Source organism: Octopus sinensis, linkage group LG9 (assembly GCF_006345805.1).
Source record: "Octopus sinensis linkage group LG9, ASM634580v1, whole genome shotgun sequence".
Lineage (NCBI taxonomy): Eukaryota > Metazoa > Mollusca > Cephalopoda > Octopoda > Octopodidae > Octopus > Octopus sinensis.
Window position 1 is genome coordinate 84,054,710 of NC_043005.1, and position 22,147 is coordinate 84,076,856.

The 22,147-nt window shown below is 38.7% G+C and overlaps 1 protein-coding gene across 1 annotated transcript in view; it reads right to left on the reverse strand.

Moving 5' to 3' along the window:
* The window catches only part of LOC115215655 (heparan sulfate glucosamine 3-O-sulfotransferase 5-like), an 87,618-nt gene extending 67,270 nt beyond the window's left edge, over positions 1–20,348 (reverse strand). The window contains exon 1 of the mRNA XM_036506068.1: positions 19,943–20,348. The gene's annotated coding sequence lies outside the window, so the exon portion shown is untranslated. The remainder of the gene's footprint in view (positions 1–19,942) is intronic.
* Between the last annotated feature and the right edge of the window lie 1,799 nt (positions 20,349–22,147).

Genomic DNA, 22,147 nt, shown 5'->3' on the forward strand with positions numbered 1-22,147 from the left:
TTCTCGAAAGGTAGAAATTTTACTGAAGGTATTTTACCAGTGAACATTCCTTTCTTCTATGAGACCGGATGATTAAGAATATTAAGATTTAAGCAGTATTTTATACTGCTCAGAACTGGGGTTTTCCCTAAAAATACAACTAACTACCAGTTCCCTTGTCATGAATGTTCGTAGGATGCAGCGTATGAGTTTGCTGCATTTAAAGGTTAGTTTGATAATATGGCTGATGGAAAATGCATCATTTGACATGATTACACCTAAGTCCTGTATGTCATTAGTGCTCTGAATCATTATGTTACCTTGTGTCAAATATTGCGATTTGGGTGAATTCGTTTGTAATAAAGAAGCTGAAATTTGATGTACTAATTTCCGTATTTTTTCTGGTTTAGATTCTAGCCATCGATATTCTTGTGTAATTCATTCCCTGGTATATACGACGTATTACAAGTAACTTAGAGAGAAATCCATTTGTAGTAATAGGTTGACTCCTACCATATAGAAAGTTAAAGAATCATTCTCCGACTTTTCCTGTGATACCAAGATTTCCTAAATTATGACAGATGATTCCATGATCAAAGCATTTAACAATGAGCATTAAATATCAAAGATAAAAATAAATCATTTTGTTTCCTTGTCAAACTTTGGGCCTAACAACCTAAATGAGAAAACCGATATGACTGAAAGAATTTTTAAAGGGCTTTTATTTTTAGGCTGAGGTCAAACAGTCGAATCCATTCAACCATGTCGTCAGTCTTTAGCAACATCAACTTCAAAGAACTTGAGAGAGGTGACAGACTGAGAGAGGACAAGAACCTTCACACATTTTCAGTATTGCAAGATTTTGGAGTTACTTTTATCAGAATAGAGCTGCCTTCAAGAATCCAAGTAATGCTATGTATTGAAGAGTAGCCGTAGATGCTGGTCATATTGTTTGCTGGTCTTGTTGTTTGCTACTACTGTTGTTGTTGTCACATACTTTTTATTTTGAAGCTACTTTGCTTCAGAAGTTGGTTAGTTGGTTAGTCAGAAGTTACATTTTAAGCCCAGCTCCATCACTTTTATTTATTGATTTTTGTTCTTTGTTTTTGTTTTGAAACGAAATCTAGCTTCAAGCATCTTATACAGATAATTTTTTAGACACTATTTTCTGAAACCGGTAAAGTTATGTAGGGGGTGCAAATTTTTATCTTGCACCACCTGAAAATTCCCGCTGCACCCCCTGTTCCCGGGCCCTTGATGCCATAAGATGACCAGCTGGCAGAATCGTTTGCACTCCAGGGGAAAAAAATGCTCATCGGTATTCCACCGGGGTCGACTTTACTTTTCATCCTTTTGGGAATGATAGATTAACCCATTAGTGCCCCAACTTTTTTCTTTAATTTATTACGAAAAATCTTTTTTTTATGCTAAATATATTTTTTAAAATGTTATTACAATATTTGAAAGGCACTCCAGTCTTGTTGACTAACTAAAACGTTGCAGAAATATGATGGATTAACCTTCTGGTCCTAAAAAAGGACCATTCGTGCTAATGGGTTAAGTAAGTACCCGTTGAGCCTAGGGAATTATGTAATCGACTACCCTACACACACCCTTAAAATTTCGGACCTTGTTTCTATAGTGGTAGTATTATTACAATATATAATATTAACATTATAAGCGTAAGATATATCTTTTTTAAAAGCTTTGCAATATTTAATGTTAACTGCGATTACAGACCACACAAGATATTAAATTAACTGTTTGTTTATTGAGTCTCAACACATGTTACTTCAATGATATAAACAGTTAGCTTTCGTTTGTGATTTCAAAAGGCAAATCTTATCTTAATAGATATGTATGCTAGCGATTTTTTAAGTATACCTTGCTCCAATTTGTCTGGCTTATTTATCTATTTACTCACCGGAGGTAATCGTACATACGTGTGTGTGTGTGTGTGTGTGTGTGTGTGTGAGTGACTGTGTGTGTGTTTCTCTTCCTCTCTATTACTCTCCAATGCCACCTTCTTGGGGTGAAACATTTGTACTTTTACATACATTTCGCTCTTTATGTTATTAAGTTTCATTCATTCGTCCGTCCGTCCATCCATCTATCCATTTATCTATCTCTGAGGTGCATTCCAGAAATTTTCAGATTTTTTCAGTAGAAACATTTATCAATTTCAAAGAAATCCCAAACTCTAATCTCTTTCAAAGTAAGACCTTCTGGCTTCAATGCATTGGTTGTAGCACTCCAAACCCTTTGTGAATGTCCCATGGAAGTCCCTTTAAGTGAAGGTGTCCAGAACCCTTATCGGAACCTACTAGGCTTTTTTAATGTCTTCGAAACGACTGCCTTTGAGGTTTTCCTTCAGCTTGAATAACAGCTAAAAGTCACAAGGGGTAAGGACTGAAATGTGGGGAGGGTGAGGAATGGTTTTGATGTCCATCTCTTCCTTGGATCTGTGGGTTTAAGTGGAATGGTAATGAGGTTTTAATGGGGATTGTTATGGAGAGGTGTCTTGGAGAAATTTTTATTGATCAAATTTGGGGTTGTTTAAAATTTATTCATGAATGTAGAACTTTGTAAGTAGGTATGTATGTTTAGGTGTGTTCCTTTGTTATGTAGGTACAGGATGTGTGAGTAGTATAATTATTTTTGGTTTTATTAGATTTTATCCTTTGCTTTGACAATGTAAAGGTCAAAGTACAAAGTCCGGTATTTAAAACCTTAATAACTGGGTGTGTCAACATTTTTGTGATGGAATCTTTTTGGGGGTTCACAAAAGAATGTAAGCAGTTGGTATGTTTTAGGTGGTCAGTTTCTTGACTTGTTGTTTTAGGACATTTTCTACTTTTATTTGGAAGGTGCTGGCGATTAGTTAAGCATGTCATCGGATTGTTGATATAGAAATTGGGATCTTTTCGCTTTGACCGGCAGATTTTTAAAATAATTTCTTTGTAACTAAACACTTTTAAACTTCGTATACTGGTAGTGTGTTACATAAAACATCTTTTTCTCATGGCTTTCTTGAGAAAATTCTGTAGTTTGTAAGCTATTAGTTGTTTAATTTCTTGCATTTCGGCAATTTCAACATTTCGGCAATTTTATTACAATATTTGAAAGGCACTCCAGTCTTGTTGACTAACTAAAACGTTGCAGAAATATGATGGATTAACCTTCTGGTCCTAAAAAAGGACCATTCGTGCTAATGGGTTAAGTAAGTACCCGTTGAGCCTAGGAAAATTTTAATGGGGATTGTTATGGAGAGGTGTCTTGGAGAAATTTTTATTGATCAAATTTGGGGTTGTTTAAAATTTATTCATGAATGTAGAACTTTGTAAGAAGGTATGTATGTTTAGGTGTGTTCCTTTGTTATGTAGGTACAGGATGGATACTTGGAGATACTTGGATCTCATCTGTGAAATTGTTCCTCTTGTGTTTTGACGACCACAAAAAGATTTGGTTCGGTGTCGAGGGGGTTGTTTTATGTTGGTCTATACATTAAGATGGAAGACGGAAGCTCGTCTCATCCTATGTTAAATACATCCATACTCCCGCATTTTGTGAAGGACTAGATCTACCGACATCATTATAGATTGCCGAGTCCCCAGAAACAGCTGTTGGATTTATAAAAACTTTCCTTCCACCCCTTTAAATTTCTTTGTCGTTTGTACTCTGTGTTAGTTGGACCTATTTATATAAAAACAAAAATTTATTTATACATATAAATTCATCATTCATCATCTGAAGGTTTCCGTCTTTTGCTTTCTCTCGTTTTCCATGTATACATATATATATATATACATATTTTGTATTTGACGTACTTAATATCTTCTTTATATATAAAAGTGAGGTTGTGTGCTGTCTGTCTCCTAAGATTTAGATTCCTGACTACTCCCACATTTTGCGGTGCAGTTTAACCAAAACCGGGTATCTTATAGTCGTGATTCATATCGAGCCCTTCTGGGTATTAGCGCGCGTCTACGATGAGTCTACGATTTAAAAAAAAATTTACCATAAATTTTCCCATTTTTAATGCATTTTTGGCATATATAAGGGAAGTAACTCTCTAAAAATTTATTATTAAATCTCAGAACGTAAAAAGCTACAGTAACACCCCGCTTTGTGGTTAGCCATATTGAGATGGCTATTATACTTTACATCTCTAAAAATGCTTATATAGTTATTTCCCTTACAAACCCGAGCAACGCCGGGCGATACTGCTAGTATTCAATAAATCTGATGTGTCTAATTTGCTTATCTTCAAAGTGGCTTCTTTTCCCGCTCATCCTGATCCCCCTTATAGCCTTGTGGAATCGGTCCCCTGTAAAGACATCGCAGTCTAAATCTGAATCTTTTTCAGCACTACTATCTTCTATACAAAGAATACTTGGATCTCATCGGTGAACTACACGCACACACACACACACACACACACACACACACACACACACACACACAACACACACACACACACACACACACAGGAACTGGGACTAGTTCTAAAAAAAGAAAACAACAACACACATCAATTTGGCATTTAATCTCATTCGAAGTTGTCCCCTTCTGAAGCCATGCACTTTATCCAGCATCGTTTCCTATTTCTTTATTGCCCACAAGGACAAACAAGGACAGACAAAGGGCTTAAGTTGATTACATCGACCCCAGTGCGTAACTGGTACTTAATTTATCGACCCTGAAAGGATGAAAGGCAAAGTCGACCTCGGTGGAATTTGAACTCACAACGTATCCGTTACTTTATTATCCACAAGGGGCTAAACACAGAGGGGACAAACAAGGACAGACAAACGGATTAAGTCGATTACATCGACCCCAGTGCGTAACTGGTACTTAATTTATCGACCCCGAAAGGATGAAAGGCAAAGTCGACCTCGGTGGAATTTGAACTCAGAACGTATCCGTTACTTTATTACCCACAAGGGGCTAAACACAGAGGGGACAAACAAGGACAGACAAACGGATTAAGTCGATTACATCGACCCCAGTGCGTAACTGGTACTTAATTTATCGACCTCGAAAGGATGAAAGGCAAAGTCGACCTCGGTGGAATTTGAACTCAGAACGTAGGGGCAGACGAAATACTGCTAAGCATTTCGACCGGCGTGCTAACGTTTCTGTCAGCTCGCCGCCTTGTCCAGTATCGTTTCCATTGATGGAAGAATTCCTGGAACTCTTTTCTGGGAATAGTGAACAGCTGCCTCATCGCGTTCTCTTGGATTTCTTTGACGTCTTGAAATCTTGGGGTATTCCCTGCAAAGACTTAGCCTTGGTTTCGGTTGGTCATAGCATTAGCCATAGACCCACGATTCATCGCCTGTTATGACCATTTTCAAAAAGTTTTTTATCTTCCTCGACACAATCAATGAGATCCTGCACAGCTGAAACCCAGTCTTCTTTTTGAGACGACCACACTCACCACACTTTACTTCCAGGCACTTCTATAAACAACGGAAGTGAGTGAGAATGTTGTGACTTCGTGCGCATGTGCAACAGAGTGCAAGAGCAGTCTGTGCGTTACTCTGCGGACTTTAGCTCCGTTACTAAAGCAGCGGTCCCGATACTTTTTTTTTATCATTTCTCGTGTGTGAGCAGGAAGCAAGACCCGAACGAAGTGGGTGAGAGGTCGAATAAAGAAGACGAGGAAAAAAGTGAAAAACGACAATGTTTATTGTTATTATTGTTGTTTAGCCCTAGGCTAGGCCTTAATGAGCTGGCCTGTAATCAAAAGCGATCAAGCCATGATCATGTGTCAAGGTTTTTTGTAAAATGATAGGATAATTTGAAGGAGAATAGAGGTTGTATCTAACAGGTCCATTGATCGCTAAGAAACTCCCTCTTCGGTGTGTTAGACGGTGATGACAGAATAAAGAGCAAGAGAAAGAAAGAAAGAAAGAAAGGAAGGAAGGAAGCAAAAGAAAAAAAAAGAAAGAAAAGAAAGAAGAAAGTGTGAAAGAAAATGAAGGGAAAAAGGGGAAGGAAAAAAGACGGAAATGCAGAAATAGAGTAAGAGAAAATAGGAGAGATCAAATAGATGTCGACGTGAGAAAAGGAACGAAAAGAGATAAGAGTGGAACATATGGTTTGATAACGAGGATTAGCAAGTCAAACCTACTTCATTATCATCATCATCATCATCATCATCATTTCTAGCAGCAGCAGCAGTACCCTTTCCATCATCACCGTTATAATCAAATCTATCGCCATCATCATCACTATCACCACCATCATCATCATTGTCATCTACGTCAGCGTAACATTAGCATCAGTAATCATCACCATCATCATTATCATCATTATCGCCACTACCACGACCACGATCACCTCCACCAACACGACGACCACCTCCACCACCACCACAGTCACCACTACCACCGCCTCCACCCCGACCACCACCACCACCACCACAACCACCACCACCTCCACCATTACTGTATTCCTTCAAATCACTCTTCATTCGATAAGATCCTATCGTTATGTTTTATCTCACTTTTAAAACTATTCACCAAACACATTCCCCCCCCCACCACCACCACCATCACGCCCCGCCTCAAAACGATACACGAATCATTCTTTTCTGGTTTTTATTATTTTTTTTCCCCCCCAGTTTTTCGAAACTTTTTGTCTCTGTTACTCGTTTCTTCTATTTCTTTTTGGAAATTTCAAACTGCACACACAAACACACACACACACACACACACTGCTGCTAATGGTAGTTTGTAATGCAAGTCTTGCCAGTAGTAGTAGTAGTAGTTGTAGTAGAAGTAGTAGTAGTGGTACCGTCGTTCTAGCTGTTGGAATTGGGGGTGGTAGTGGTAGTAATAATGGAGGTATTGTGGTAGTAGTAGCCCTGGAATGGGTGAAAGTAGTAGTAGTAGTAGTAGTAGTTAATGGTCTTTCGGTTTTATTTCATGCATTCGTGAGCAATGTCTTCTCCGGTTGAAGAACATTATCAACACAGAAGATGTGTCCACCGAACCAAAGAATGGCCCCCGGGTTGCAGATGGATGCAGCTGTTGTTGTTGTTGTTGTTACTGCTCATGTCGATGTCATTCTGTTGCTGTTTTTGTTATTGTTGCTGTCATTTAAACCTTAAACCAACGCTAATGAAGCAGACTAATAGGGTAAAAAAAGAAAACTCTTTCATCCATGACCATCTGTTCAATTTCTACCCGCTCCGGCATCATCTATTTTGGATTACAATACTCAAAGTGACCTTTCTGTTGTTATTTAAACAAAAATGAAGAGAAATAACCCAGAGTGACCTGTAGCATATATTTGAACAATCTGGAGAAATGGTGGTAATCTCTCGTAGTCCTCTCAAAACTTCTGGCCTTATACTTAAATCAGAAATCGTTATTAAAGAGACAGCAAAGGTTATGAGTCGACAAAATCGTTAACATGTCGGTGAAAAATGCTTAGGGGAATAGAGATTCGATCCCCAATCATAAGCTATTCAGTTTAGGATCACGAGTGAGCTACCGCAGTTTCATGTAATTAACCTATGAATCGACCGATCAGCGCGAAGCTGTGGCATGAGATGGCTCCTCGGATAATCTAAAATTTGTACCCTTTTCACCCTTAAAAACTTTTTGCTGCATAATTTAGAAGCAGACAGTCTTGGGCATTCGTGCAAACTACCTTGGGCACTCACAGAAGGTAAATCACAAAGATCAGACCACATCGGACACTTGGATAGATCACCTCAAGCAAAAACCGATTCCAGATGGTCACACACAATGTACCACAGCTAACCTTCCACAAGACATGGCACAGTTCTCTCCTCCCAATCGGCAGTTATAATAATAATAATAATGAAATTATTGTATATAGTGCTCAGGTGCACCACAGCTTGTCAAAAGTGCGTATAAAGTATATGCAGTAATGTACAAATGTCTGGAAAGCGAACAGTGTATGAGTCAGATACATGCTTGCGTGTGTATGGAGGAGAGAAAATCAGGTGCAATGTTGGCGAATCTCAGGAAGCATGGAAGTTTTGAAGGATGCAGTGCTCCAACAACTAACAACTGATGCCGGCAGTTTGTTCCATACTTCAGCAACTCTTAGCGTGAAAAAATGTTTCCGAAAGTCATGGGAATTGTGCTGTTTTCTGACTTTGTAAACATGTCTACGGGCGTTAGACAGATGAAGTTTGAAAAGGTGCTCAGAGTTATTGTTTGTAAGATGGTTAATAATTTTAGGGGTGTCTGTCCAAGATATTATCAATATCTTTCTTTTGTAAACAACTAAAGCCCTTTAGTGTTCAGGCTAGTCTGTCAAATGTAAAGCTTATTTATTCGTATGTTTTTTTTGCATTAATTACGCAGTATCTCATAGCTTTGAGAGTTCAATGACATGATAGTCTGTTTTTAGAATGAGATTGTAGGAGCCAAATCTGGCTGGTTTGAATGTAAGATAGAATATTTGGACCAGATATGGGCAGTTGAAGTGCTAAAGGGTTAAAGTTAAATTTCGTGAGTTGCTTTGTTAATTATACACGCAGCCAACTACACCACACTACGATTGTCGTCAACAACACAAACTACATCCAACATAACAACCACCATAACAATGGCGACTAAACCACCTTCACGACGGTGGCGTTTCTTCCAGTTTTTTACGTTCTGAAGTTCAATTTCGAGAGAGGTCGACTTTACCTTTCATCCTTTCGGGGTCGATAAAATAAGTACCAGTTGAGCAATGGGGATCGCTACAATTGATGTTACCCTCCCCGAAAAAGTGCCAAACATGAGAGAGAATTATTAAATAGACGGTAGATTGGCATTATTAGTAGCGCATCGGACAAAGCACTTTTTGGTATTAGGCTAGAGTTCTGAGTTCGAATTCTGCTAAAGTTAAATTACTTTTTCGTATTTCTGCGGTCGATAAAATAAAATACCATTCAAATATTGATGACAATTTAATCGATTACGCCTCTCTGTGTAAATCAATGACTTTGTCTTAATTTAATAAATCGAGGAAAATGCGTTGCTGTATTTATTCCGGTCATTTATGCTTTTAGTTCAAATCTTTATGCTTTTAGTTCAACTGAGGTTGATGGTATTGTAGCATAGCAGGATAGCTGAATTACGTTCCTTCGCTGGTAAACGCCAGCAGGTGGCATGGCAATTCGCACCTATACCGGCGTCTATTGGCTGCTCTTCCTCTCTCGCTATTTCGACACCACGGGACACGAATCTCTCTCTTCTGCCTAGGGCCGCAGACCACATGCGGTTACCGCCGTTCTAACGACGTTTGTCTAGCCGTCTTCATATTATCTTCATTATAATGACGCCTGCTAAGGCGGCGAGCTGGCAGAATCGTGAGCACGTCGGGTGAAATGCTTAGCGTTATTTCGTCTGCCGCTACGTTCTGAGTTCAAATTCCGCCGAGGTCGACTTTGCCTTTCATCCTTTCAGGGTCGATAAATAAAGTACCAGTTTCGCACTGGGGTCGTTGTAATCGACTTAATCCCTTTGTTTGTCCTTATTTGTCCCCTCTATGTTTAGCCCCTTGTGGGCAATAAAGAAATATATAATGACGCCTTCCCAATAGATTTCCGCCCACCGACATTTTCTTGCTTTATGGCGACTTCTTCAGTAACCAACTTCATCGCCACAGCCTACGAGACAATTGACGGTCATGTTACCAACTTCATTTACACCTGCTATGAATTTGTAAGTCCAAGACATGAGCTGAATATATTTTTTGGCTAAGCTTCTCACACGACACAGCACACGCGTTTCTGATACCTTTGTAATTTTGTCTCACAACTAGTTAGCTTTTACTTGTTATCCAAAGGATCCACAACTTGTGAATATTTGATTTCTTACATCATGTTTGTATCTTCTTTCTAGATAAATTCTGTTTATTGTTGTAAGCATTCATCTTCTTACACTCAACATGCTAAAGCATCGATTAAACCCCTCCCCTCAAAATTGTTAGCCGTGTGTCTAAATTAGAAACCACTTTAAAGTTGTGAATGAATTAGTTGACTCGTTAAAACGTTGGATAAATTATTTATGCTCTGTGGCATCGTGAGTCATGCTCCAAAATGAAAATACTAAGTGATGTCAGGTGAAGAAGTGACATATCTAAGAAGTCTCTTCTTCGACGCAGAGGTTAGTGGGAACGGACGTAGTCTGTGGGTATTCTAGATTATTGCCAGTACTTGAGTTGTGAGTGCCTGTGAGTCGCAGGGCAAGTTCAAGTCTGCAATTGAAAAGTTCCTTTCGAAGTCGTTTCCTAAAAGTGAAGATAAAATAATTTTTAACCTTTATACTTCAAGCTATTCCGACGCTGTTTTCCTTTTGTTAGGTTCAACATGACAATAAAAACAAAGATTAGCAGCAGTATTCTCTGGCTTTTTCCAGCGAAGATATGTAGTGGCCGGAATAAAAAAAAATAAGGTTTGTCACTAAACTGCAGGGAATACAGGTGAACGACTATATGAGCAAGACCCGGTTCTGTCTGTTTGTGTCCGGTTTCCCCGACTATATCTCGAAGGGGGCTGCAGCAGCTACTGGACATTGAGACAGTAACAGTGGGCAACTTTGTGAACAGAACAAGAGTATGGAGTATGTTGCAGTAAGTGTGACGGTGGGGCCCGGTAGATCGGAGCGGAAAACAGCGAAAGGAGAACTCTCAAGGAACCATGCTTCAGGTGTTGAAGTCCGCTCATGGTCAAGGACTGGAAAGAGCATTAACCCAAAGTAGTCTGCTATCGGTCAAGTTATTCGCATAGAAATCCACTGCAGTCAAGGAGAAGGAGCTACTGCGCGAGGAGTTGCCCTGTCATCCAAGCGGAGGCGGTCTTGCATTCGATGCCAGTAATAAGTGTTCAGATGTGGGTGGGGAAGAGAAGCGAGAGTTTGAATGTGTGTTTGTGTGTGTGTGAGAGAGATAGAGACACTGGAACACCAAGAACTTTATTCAACTCTAACATTTTGAATTTATTGTGGCAAACTTGTCAAACTTCTTGAAGACATCACTCGAATCAGAGACAACGGCTCATGGGTGAAAGTTATCTCTCCCAACTTCGCCAAAGCCTCTAATTTTGTGCTGCACAAGCGACTCACGATGAAACATTTTGCAATGGCTACTAGGGCGAATCTTTATATCCCACAAAGAGTAACGTTCATATACGAATGGAAACACAAGAGAAAAGTACAGTACTGAAGCGTTTCGAGGGAGTCAGCTTAACCTAACCCAGGTAAGAGCAAGTAATAAAACAATACTAGTCAACAGCTAAGGTTCACTGACTTACCCTACCCACCCCCCGCTACTGTTAGCCATGTGCCTAAATCAGTAACCATTATTGTAGTACTAGAGCTCTCACGTTTTCAGAAACTGTTGGATGGGTGGAGGATTTGATTGCGTTTTTAAACATTAATTGAGCCATGTAAGATAATATATTTTCTTCTCCCAGAATATGAAAACGAATTAAACGAATAGGAAATGCTAATCGTCTTCATAATAACTAAACAGACGTAAGGAGTGGCGAGGGCGAAGCAAGAAGAGAAAGAGCTTTCTTTCGTGCTGGTGTTGTTTCACTGAAAAAAACTTGCAAATCACCATGATATTGCGTCATTGCTTAATTATCATCTGCTCCTATTATATCGTATTACTGATATTATCTTCCCGACATAAACCGATAAGATAGTAAACAGAGATGTAAAGACTGACAGATACACGGGTACGTAGACATGCACACAGATAAACGAGGAAATGTTACATAATTGAACGTGACTATGTATACACACACACACATCTACGCATCAGACGCACGCGCTCATGCACCGAAGAGCCTGGTGCTCCTATGTAATAATGTTAATTGGTGTTACCATGTACATATGCAGAATATTATTCATACAGAGAGATGTGAGTTAATAAAAAATGAGGAACTAGTCGCAGTAATAATTTTCTTTCGCCTTTATCGCAATGTCGTTCTTGTTTAACTCCTGGCCAATCGCGGTTGTAAATCGTCATGGGCCCCTGTCATCCACTCTGTTGTAACTATGAGAAACAGCCAACAACCGATGATGGGTCGTTCTTTATGTTGTTTGTTTTGTTTTCCATTTGTGTCTTTCGTGGTTCCAAAGAATAGCTCATGTTCCATGTACTCGTGCTTCGTATTTTTTTTTGTTTTGTACACGTTTCGTGACGTCCTGTGCCCAAGTATGTGTGTATGTATATATATATATATATATATATATATATATATATATATAGAGAGAGAGAGAGAGAGAGATGTACATATACATATGTATATATGCATATATATATATATGTTTTATATTATTTACATAATATATATATGCATAGAAAGATAGATATAGATATATATCTATATATGTATATCTATGTATATCTATCTATTTGTATATATCAATAATCTATCTATATCAATATATATATTTATATCTATCTATATATCTCTATCTATCTATATATCAATATCTATATATCTATCAATATCTATCTATATCAATATCTATATCAGTCTGTCGCTGTGTTTGTCCTTGCTTCCCACTTGACAACTGGTGTTGGTTTGTTTCCATCCTGGTAACTTAGTAGTTTGGCAAAAAGAGACCGATAGAATAAGTACCTGGCTTTAAAAAAAAAAGTTTTGGGGTGGTGGTGGTTCTTTCAACTAAAATTCCTGAAGGTGGTGCCCCAGCATAGCCACAGTCTAATGACTGAAACAAATAAAAAGATGAAAAAGACAAAAAAAATTCTCGGTATGGCTGTTTGGTATTCTATAGACCTTCGAATGTACCCAAATCATCTCTACTATTTCTAGCAAACTAAGTGACCACATAATTACAGCAATTAAAATGAAACCATCAAAGCATATGAGGAAACAAAGTCGAGGTGCATGAAATATCTCCCTTATCCGCACTTTTTAAAAATTCTAATGCAGTTGTCGTCTACACCATCTGAAAGATATTTGTAGAAATTTTCAGTGAAAAAATAGCCATAGGAAGTTATGAGTAAACAAAGTCAGGAGGTTGGGGGCACATTTGTGAAGTTATACCATTACTGGAACGCTATTATCATCATCGCTTTAAAGTCCACTTTTCCATGCTTGCATGGGTCAGATTAAAGCTGTAGAGGCAATTTTCTGTGACTGGATGCCATTCCTGTCACTTTACTTTTGACCAGATATGTTTTTCATGAAAAATTGGAAACAAGAGACACTGCTTTTATGAAGGCGACACTTAGAAATATCACAGAATGTCATGACAAAGTAACACACACACACATGATAGGCTTCTTTCAGTTTCTTATTTCTTTATTACCCACAAAGGGCCAAACATAGAGGGGACAAACAAGGACAGACAAACGGATTAAGTCAATTACATCGACCCCAGTGCGTAACTGGTACTTAATTTATTGACCCTGAAAGGATGAAAGGCAAAGTCGGCCTTGGCGGAATTTGAACTCAGAATGTAGCGGCAGACGAAATACCGCTAAGCATTTCGCCCGGCATGCTAACGTTTCTGCCAGCTTGCCACCTTCAGTTTCTGCTTTAAAAATTTATTCACAAGGCTTTGATCATTGTAGTGCTACAGTTAAAGACACTTGCCTATGGTGCCATGCAGTGGGACTGAACTCAGAACCACATGGTTGGGAAGTGAACTTCTTAACCACACAGCTATGTCTGTGATGATATTTTTTGCAAGGCTTAAACAAAGAAAGATAATGTCAATGAAGATTTTACTGTGCCTCACAAATTGTCATCGATGGGGATATCTGCAGTGGGCTCAAAAACGTCAGAACTGGTGATATCAGCAGTGGAGGACTGTAGTCTTCTCTGGTGAAGGTCGATATTGCATTTCTGTGGCAGATGGAAGAGCTAGGGTTTGGAGAAGAAGGGGTGAATGTCATGATGATGGCCGTGTGGTGGAGAGACTCATGGGGAGGACAGAGCATCATGGTATGGGGCGGGATTGCACTCAACCAGAAGCTTGGACTGGTGGTCTTCCAAAACATAGCCAAGGCTGGGGCAATGGAGTAACCACTGCTCGCTACATCGACCAAATATTGAGACCTCACATTGTGCAATACTTTGCTCATCAACGGAATCATGTGTTCCAACATGACAACGTCCGTGCCCACACTGCCAGTTTGACAAGACTTCCTCCAACAGCACAACATCCAGAAACTGCCATGTCCTGCCCCAAGTCTGGACTTGAACCCCATAGAGCAGCTGTGGGATGAAATCCAAAGGCTAAATGACATCTGTCCAAGACTGACAACTGCGGCACAACTCACTGCAAGTTTTAACAGAGTGTGGGCGGTTGTCTCCATGGACTTCATCAGTTGTTTGGTGCATTCAATGTACATAAGATGTCTGGTGGTAATCAACACCAATGGTGGTCACACAAGATATTGAATTCATCCCTTTGGATCCAGTGCACTCTGTCATCATGTGACACCATGTGTCATCAAACATGTTTCAGGAAATGACGTTTTATCATTAGGAATGAACGGTTTCTTAATTAGCAATCTTCAACCAATGTTATGGCAGTCTGTTAATAAACCCGTTTTTATCTAGTATGTGTGCAATGTTTCTTTTGAGGTTCAGTATATATATATATATATAATAGATTATATATATATAATAGAATATATAATAGATTGCTAACCACTAAACCTTTTTCTATTTTCTCTCCCTGTTTATTTCTGTGTTCCTTTCTTTTGAAGAGCGTAGGCTCGAAAAGTAAAAGACTATCTCACTTCCCAAGTGTTAAACTACTACATCTGTTTGTTGTTTACACACCTGTCTTTGTCTTTTGTTTTTTTGTAAATTCTCACTATATATATATATAAATGTTTTTGTGTATGTAAGACTGTATGTTTGTGTGTACCCTTGCCTAGACATCACGATAGTTGTAAATGTGCATCATCATCATCATCATCATACAAGTGAGGTTGTTCATTTCCAGTCTTCTGTAAAAAAAACATGTCTCATCATGCAGAAAATATTATCTTGCATGAATAAAACTGAGAAAGAGCATCCAGCTGTAGGAAATCTGCCTCGGACTTATGACCGAGTAGACTTCCAATCCAAGTTGTTCCAGCCATGACCATCCCATGTAGTGTGACCATCCTTTGTAGTGTGAGTTTTGCCCAATCTGACAGCTCCCTTCCTTAAACATTTCTTTGACTACAGCAAATATAAAATTGATATAGGTGGCCTATATAAAGTACACACCCTATGCTATCACTCTATATACCTCACTTCTGAGTTAATCCTAATCCTGATTTTAAATACATAATGGCATTCATAAAGTGGCCACACCCTATGAAGTTTGCACACCCAGCATATATCCTGTTGCTATGCTACTGAACCATCCCCTCTTTTTTTTCAGGCATCATGCACCAAAGACCACATTATTTAATGTGTCCTTCTTTCTTAAAATAGTGGGGATGTGATTTGAGGGAGATATGGCTGCTATTTCTAGCAGGTCAACTGACCACATCATAAGGGTTTACGTGTTTACCAGTGATTAATTTAATCAAATTAAGGGGTATATGAAGTGCTGAATGGTTAAAAAGTGTACCACCTACAACCACAAGATCCTGATTTCAATCACAGAGTGCTGCACCTCTTACTACAGTTTCTAGTCCAGCCTAAGCTTTAGAGCATTGGGTAAAACACCTTGTAGTATTGTCCTGGTTCTTAGTGTCTGACAACTCTGGGGCCAGAAGGTATCGGCCCCACACAGCAGTCTTTGCCTTGGATAAACATTGGAGGCTTGGAGAGAGGAAGCTTACATCCATGGGCAACTGCTAGTCTTTCTTGAAAAACCTTACCAACCACATAGTTCCGGGTTCAGTCCCACTGTGTGGCACCTTGGGCAAGTATCTTCTACTATAGCCTCAGGCTGACCAAAGCCTTGTGAGTAGATTTGGCAGATGGAAACTGAAAGAATCCCATTGTATATATGTATATATATGTGTATGTTTGTGTGTCTGTGTTTGTCCCCCCAACATTGCTTGACAACCGATGCTGGTGTGTTTACATCCCCGTAACTTAATGGTTCAGCAAAAGAGGCCGATAGAATAAGTATTAGTCTTAGAAAGAATAAGTCCTGGGGTTGATGCTCAACTAAAGACGGTGCTCCAGCATGGCCACAGTCAAATGACTGAAACAAGTAAAAGAGAGTAAAGAGTATATATATATAAAATAATAATAATAATAAAAGGGTAAAATTAATTGATAATTAATAATTTTACCAAGTAGTTTGGTATGTTAAAATAACCATTTTAGATAGAAATAATCTATAATTATAAACATAATTATAATCAGGGTTCAGCTAATTGCTTTGCCATGCGCCGAATTTAGAAATAGGAGTTAAAATGCCTTTTCTGCTACCATAAAAGATCTCCCACGTGTGGATTTATTTCTAAAGTCAGTGCGTGACGAAGCAATTAGCTGATGCCTGATTATAATTATGTTTATAATTATAGATTATTTGTATACATACATATATACACTTTTACTCTTTTATTTGTTTCAGTCATTTGGCTGTGGCCATGCTGGAGCACCACCTTTAATCGAGCAAATTGACCCCAGGACTTATTCTTCGTAAGCCTAGTACTTATTCTATCGGTCTCTCTTACCGAACCACTAAGTTACGGGGATGTAAGCACACCAGCATCGGTTGTCAAGCGATATTGGGGGGACAAACACATATACACACACATACATATATATATATATATATATATATATATATATACACATATATATGATGGGCTTCTTTCAGTTTCCATCTACCAAATTCACTCACAAGGCTTTTTCAGCCCGAGCCTATAATAGAAGACACTTGCCCAAGGTGCCACACAGTGGGACTGAATTCGGAACCATGTGGTTCATAAGCAAGCTACTTACCACACAGCCACTCCTACACCTATATATATATATATATATATATATATATATATATATATTTTTTTTTCATGAATATATTATTATTATTATTATTATCATTATTAAGGTGGTGAGCTGGCAGAACTGTTAGCATGCCATGCATAATGCTTAACGGTATTTTGCCTGTCTCTACAATCTGAGTTCAAATTTTGACGAGGTTGACTTTGCCTTTCATCCTCTTGGGGTTGATAAAATAAGTACCAGTTGCATACTGGGGTCGATGTAATCGACTCATCCCCTCCCCCAAAATTGTTGCCCTTGTGGCAAAATTTGAAACCATTATTATTATTATTATTATTATTATGGCAATGAGCTGGCAGAATCATTAGCACACTGGGCAAAATGCTTAGTGTTATATAGTCTGTCACTATGTTCTGAGTTCAAATTCCTCTTAAGTTGACGTTGCCTTTCATCCTTTCGGGGGTTGATAAATTAAGTACCAGTGGAGTACTGGGAGTTGATGTAATCAACTAGTCCCCTCCCCCCAAATTTGAGGCCTTGTGCCTTCAGTAGAAAGGATTATTATTATTATTATTATTATTATTATTTAGCTAAAAATATATGTAATTTCTACCAAATGTATTCAATGCCTCTTGTGTTTTTTTTTACTCACTCAGTCAATGACAGGAATATCATAAAAAGGGACTTGTCTCTCATGTCAGTTCATAACGTCTGCCTTTCTGGTCTCTGCTACTGAAGAGGAGATAATCACTTCAAAATGCATGCATCCCATAGTCTGGTTAGATGCTGACTTGGGCAGACTTGGCATATTTACACCTATCTATGGTTTGTAGGGATGCAGTATTTCATTATGCAACCATAATATACTATAAGTACATTTATAATTCAATACTGTGTTCTACTGTGTTAGCAGTGCTATTACATCATTTGTTAAGGATAGGATGAAAAAAGCTATGGCATATACACCCATTACCCATTTTTTCATCCTTGATCTCATTGTTTGTTTACATCTGATGTCTTGGATATAAAACATAGCAAAAATCAGTACTTTTACTATTTTACTTGTTTGAGTCATTTGACTGTGGCTATGCTGGAGCACTGCCTTTTGTCGAGCAAATCGACCCCAGAGTTTATTCTTTGTAAGCCTAGTACTTATTCTATTGGTCTCTTATGCTGAATCACTAAGTTACGGAGATGTAAACACACCAGCATCAGTTGTCATGCGATGTTGGGGGGACAAACACAAATATATACACACATATACATACATATACACGAAGGGATTCTTCCAGTTTCCATCTCCCAAACCACTCACAAGCCTTTGGTCGGCCCAAGGCTATAGTAGAAGACACTTGCCCAACGTGCCATGCAGTGGGACTGAACCTGGAACCATGTGGTTGGTAAGCAAGCTACTTATCACACAGCCACTCCTGTGCCCTATAATTTCTAAAGAAAATCTGTAGAAATGACCTCAACAAGTTACACCTATTTGTTAATTGTGAGAAATTTTTTCTCCATAACAAAACCAGGTGAGTGACTTCCTTATGGGTTCGAATATGCTTCAGACATGTTTGAACTGGTAACAAATTTATATTGATACACATCACTGCTCAGCACTATCCATCCATCCATCAATCAATCAATTAATCAATCGATCAATCTATCATAGCTGCATCCTCATTACACGAGAAAAGCCATTGCCAAGAAGTCTTACTGAAATCATTATTGTTGTCATGTGATGCCCTTATATGACTTTTAAGCCTGGCCAGACTTTTACACATTTTATTAGATACTGGACAACTGTGCTGGCTGGCAGGAGAAACAGGTGCTACCATATGCACTCTCTTAATATGGCTTTTCAGAGAGGGTGTTGCTGTTTGTGTGTGGTTTGTGGGAGGAGGTGTTTGAGTCGTGCAGGCCTGGTGAGCCATCAAAAATCTCACAGGGATCGACTCATGATGAACAGTGATGCAGCTATTAAAATTCACAACAGAACATACATACATACACACATACATGCACACGCATGCGAGCATGTGCACACACACGCACACATACACACACATATACATGCATATGCACACACACATGCACATGCAGACACACGTGCATGCACACACACGCATACGCATGCATGCATACACATGTATGCATACACATACACACATACACGTGCATACACACACACATGCATGCACACACACATGCATGCATACACACATACACACGCACGCACACACATGTATACACACATGTATACACCCAAACATATCCATACACACACATGCATACACACACATGCGAACACACACACATGCATATACACACATACATTCATGTGTATGGGGTTGACATATATTTTTTTATTCTTTCCTTTAGTTTAGTCATTTGACTGTGGCCATGCTGGATCACTGCATTTAGTTAAACAAATCAACCCCAGAACTTATTCTTTGTAAGCCTAGTACTTATTTTATCAGTCTCGTTTGCTGAACCGTTAAGTTATAGGGACGTAAACACACCAACGTCAGTTGTCAAGCGAGCGATGGTGGAGGAACTAACACAGATACACAAACATGTACGTATATATACATATATATATATGTCGAAAGTAAAAGAATTTGAATAGTATCTGCGTTCAACTCCATTTATTTACTTATATATATATGTATATATATATATATATATATATATATATAATGGACTTCTTTCAGTTTCCATCTACCAAGTCCACTCACAAGGCTTTGGTCGGCCCGAGGCTAGAGTAGAAGACACCTGCCCAAGGTGCCACATGGTGGGACTGAACCCGGAACTATGTGGTAGGTAAACAAACTATTTACCACACAGCTGCTCTTGCACATGCATGCATACATATATACAAACAAATAAGGCAGACTTCTTTCAGTTTTCACCGACCGAATCTATTCACAAGGCTTTAGCTATTAACTAGGATGTCTTGGGTTCAAATTTTGCAAGAGACACGACATTGTGTTTGTGGATGAAATGAAAAGAAAATAATTTACTTTAACATGTACCACTTACCTTAGCCATAAATAGAGAGTACCGTGTAGGAACAAAACACATCTGTAAACACAGACATCTAAATATAATTGATAAATATTTCATTGTTGTGTAGATCAAGCAGATCTATGATCAAAGGTATTCCATCCACGACCATCCATCCTACAGTTTTGTTTCAGCTATTGTGTATATGCTCCGAGGCTTTGTAGCCAACATTAAACTTCTCTACTCCATGATGTAAAATGTAATCTTCTGTCTGAATTCATTTAGATAATGAGTATGTCCCTTACTGTTTTTTGGATGGTAGGGAACCAGGGCTTGATTTGAGGGAGATCTGATTATCATTTGTAGGAGACAAAGTAGGAATATAGAGGCTCTCTTGAATGATATCCCATTAGTTTGTAGTACTGAGCTTAAATTCTTTTACCAACTTGTAAGTTTAAGAGGGAGAAGAAAGTTTCGCCAGCTGACTTAATAGAAAGCAAAAGAAAAAAATAAAACCAGCCAAAAAGAGACCACAAGCTCATGTTACTTACCTCGTGTAAACAAACACATTCCCTCGATATAACTGAGAACTTGATAAACAGCATATTTTCTCATGTTATACACCACCCTTAAATATCTCATTTCTGGTGTCATTAACTACTGCTAAATAACATATTTTCCGATTAGAGACTGCTGAATCATAACATTTATGATACTAACCAACACTTAACATATTTATGGTGTCATTAACGACTGCAGAATAGTAACATTTATGATGTTACTAAGGACTGCTGCCTATCATATTTATAATGTTATTGACCGTCATTATCATTGTTATTTTAATGTCCATTCCATTAAAGGCGGCGAACTGGCAGAGACGTTAGCATGCTGGGTGAAATGCTTAGCAGTATTTCGTCTGTCATTATGTACAGAGTTCAAATTCCACCGAGATTGACTTTGCCTTTCATCCTTTTGGGGTCGACGAATTAAGTACCAGTTGCATACTGGGGTCGATCTAATCGACTGGCCCCACTCCCCAGAAATTTCGGCCCTTGTGCCTAGAGTAGAAAAGAATGTCCATTCCATGCTTGCATGGGTTAGATGGAATTTGTTGAGGTAGATTATGGAATAGATGGAATTCATTGTAGGGCAGCGAGCTGGCAGAAGCGTTAGCACACCGGGCGAAATGCTTAGTGGTATTTCATCTGCTGCTATGTTCTGAGTTCAAATTCTGCCGAGGTCGACTTTGCCTTTCATCCTTTCGGGGTCGATTAAATAAGTACCAGTTACACACTGGGGTCAATATAATTGACTTAATCTGTTTGTCTGTCCTTGTTTGTCCCTTTTGTGTGTAGCTCCTTGTGGGCAGTAAAGAAATGAGATGGAATTTGTTGAGGTAGAAGGGTTTGCATGCCTTTCTTGTCACCAACCCTCACTTATTTTCAAGCAAGGTAGTATTTCTCCATGGCTAGACTCGTTTTTCTGTACGGAAGACAGGAAATGAACAGCACCACTTGTATGTTGGTGATGCTCATTTACAACCATCTGTATGTGTCTTTGGCGCTATGTCCTGTCCCCCAAATGCTTGACAACCAGTGTTGGTTTGTTTATGTCTCCATAACATTGGCCGTTTAGCAAAAGAAGCTGATAGCATGAGTACCAGACTTTGAAACAAGCACCGGTGTTAATTTGTTCAGCTAAATCCTTCAAGGTGGTGCTCCAGCATGGGACACCACCATGAAATAAATGAAAGGTTAAAGAGTAAAGAAATGAAAGGTTAATAAATGAAATAAAGAAATGAAAGGTTTAAGATAAAAGACTGGAAACCATAATGATGGAATTGTCATAGATGTGTTCAAGTAAGGGTGACCTAAAGCTCAGGATCAACAACACCACCATTAATTTTACTAAACACTGGTCAAAACCCTATTTTTCATATTGTTTAGATTCCTGTCAATCTTGATTGAGCAGATTTATGATTGAAAGTACTCCAGCTGTGACCATTCCATCTATTTGTATGTCAAATACATTATGCAATGTCCCTGCTCTATTGAAGATGGCTGGGTATGATTTGGGGCACATTTAGCTGCTATTTCTTACATATTCATCCACCCTGTAGTGGCCTCCATATAGGTTTGCTTGCCTTTTATTCACCACATTTCTGATGTCATTAACTTAGATTGGTTCTGTGTTTCTCTGGGATTGGTAAAATTGATATAGACGCCTCTGATGAGATTCCAA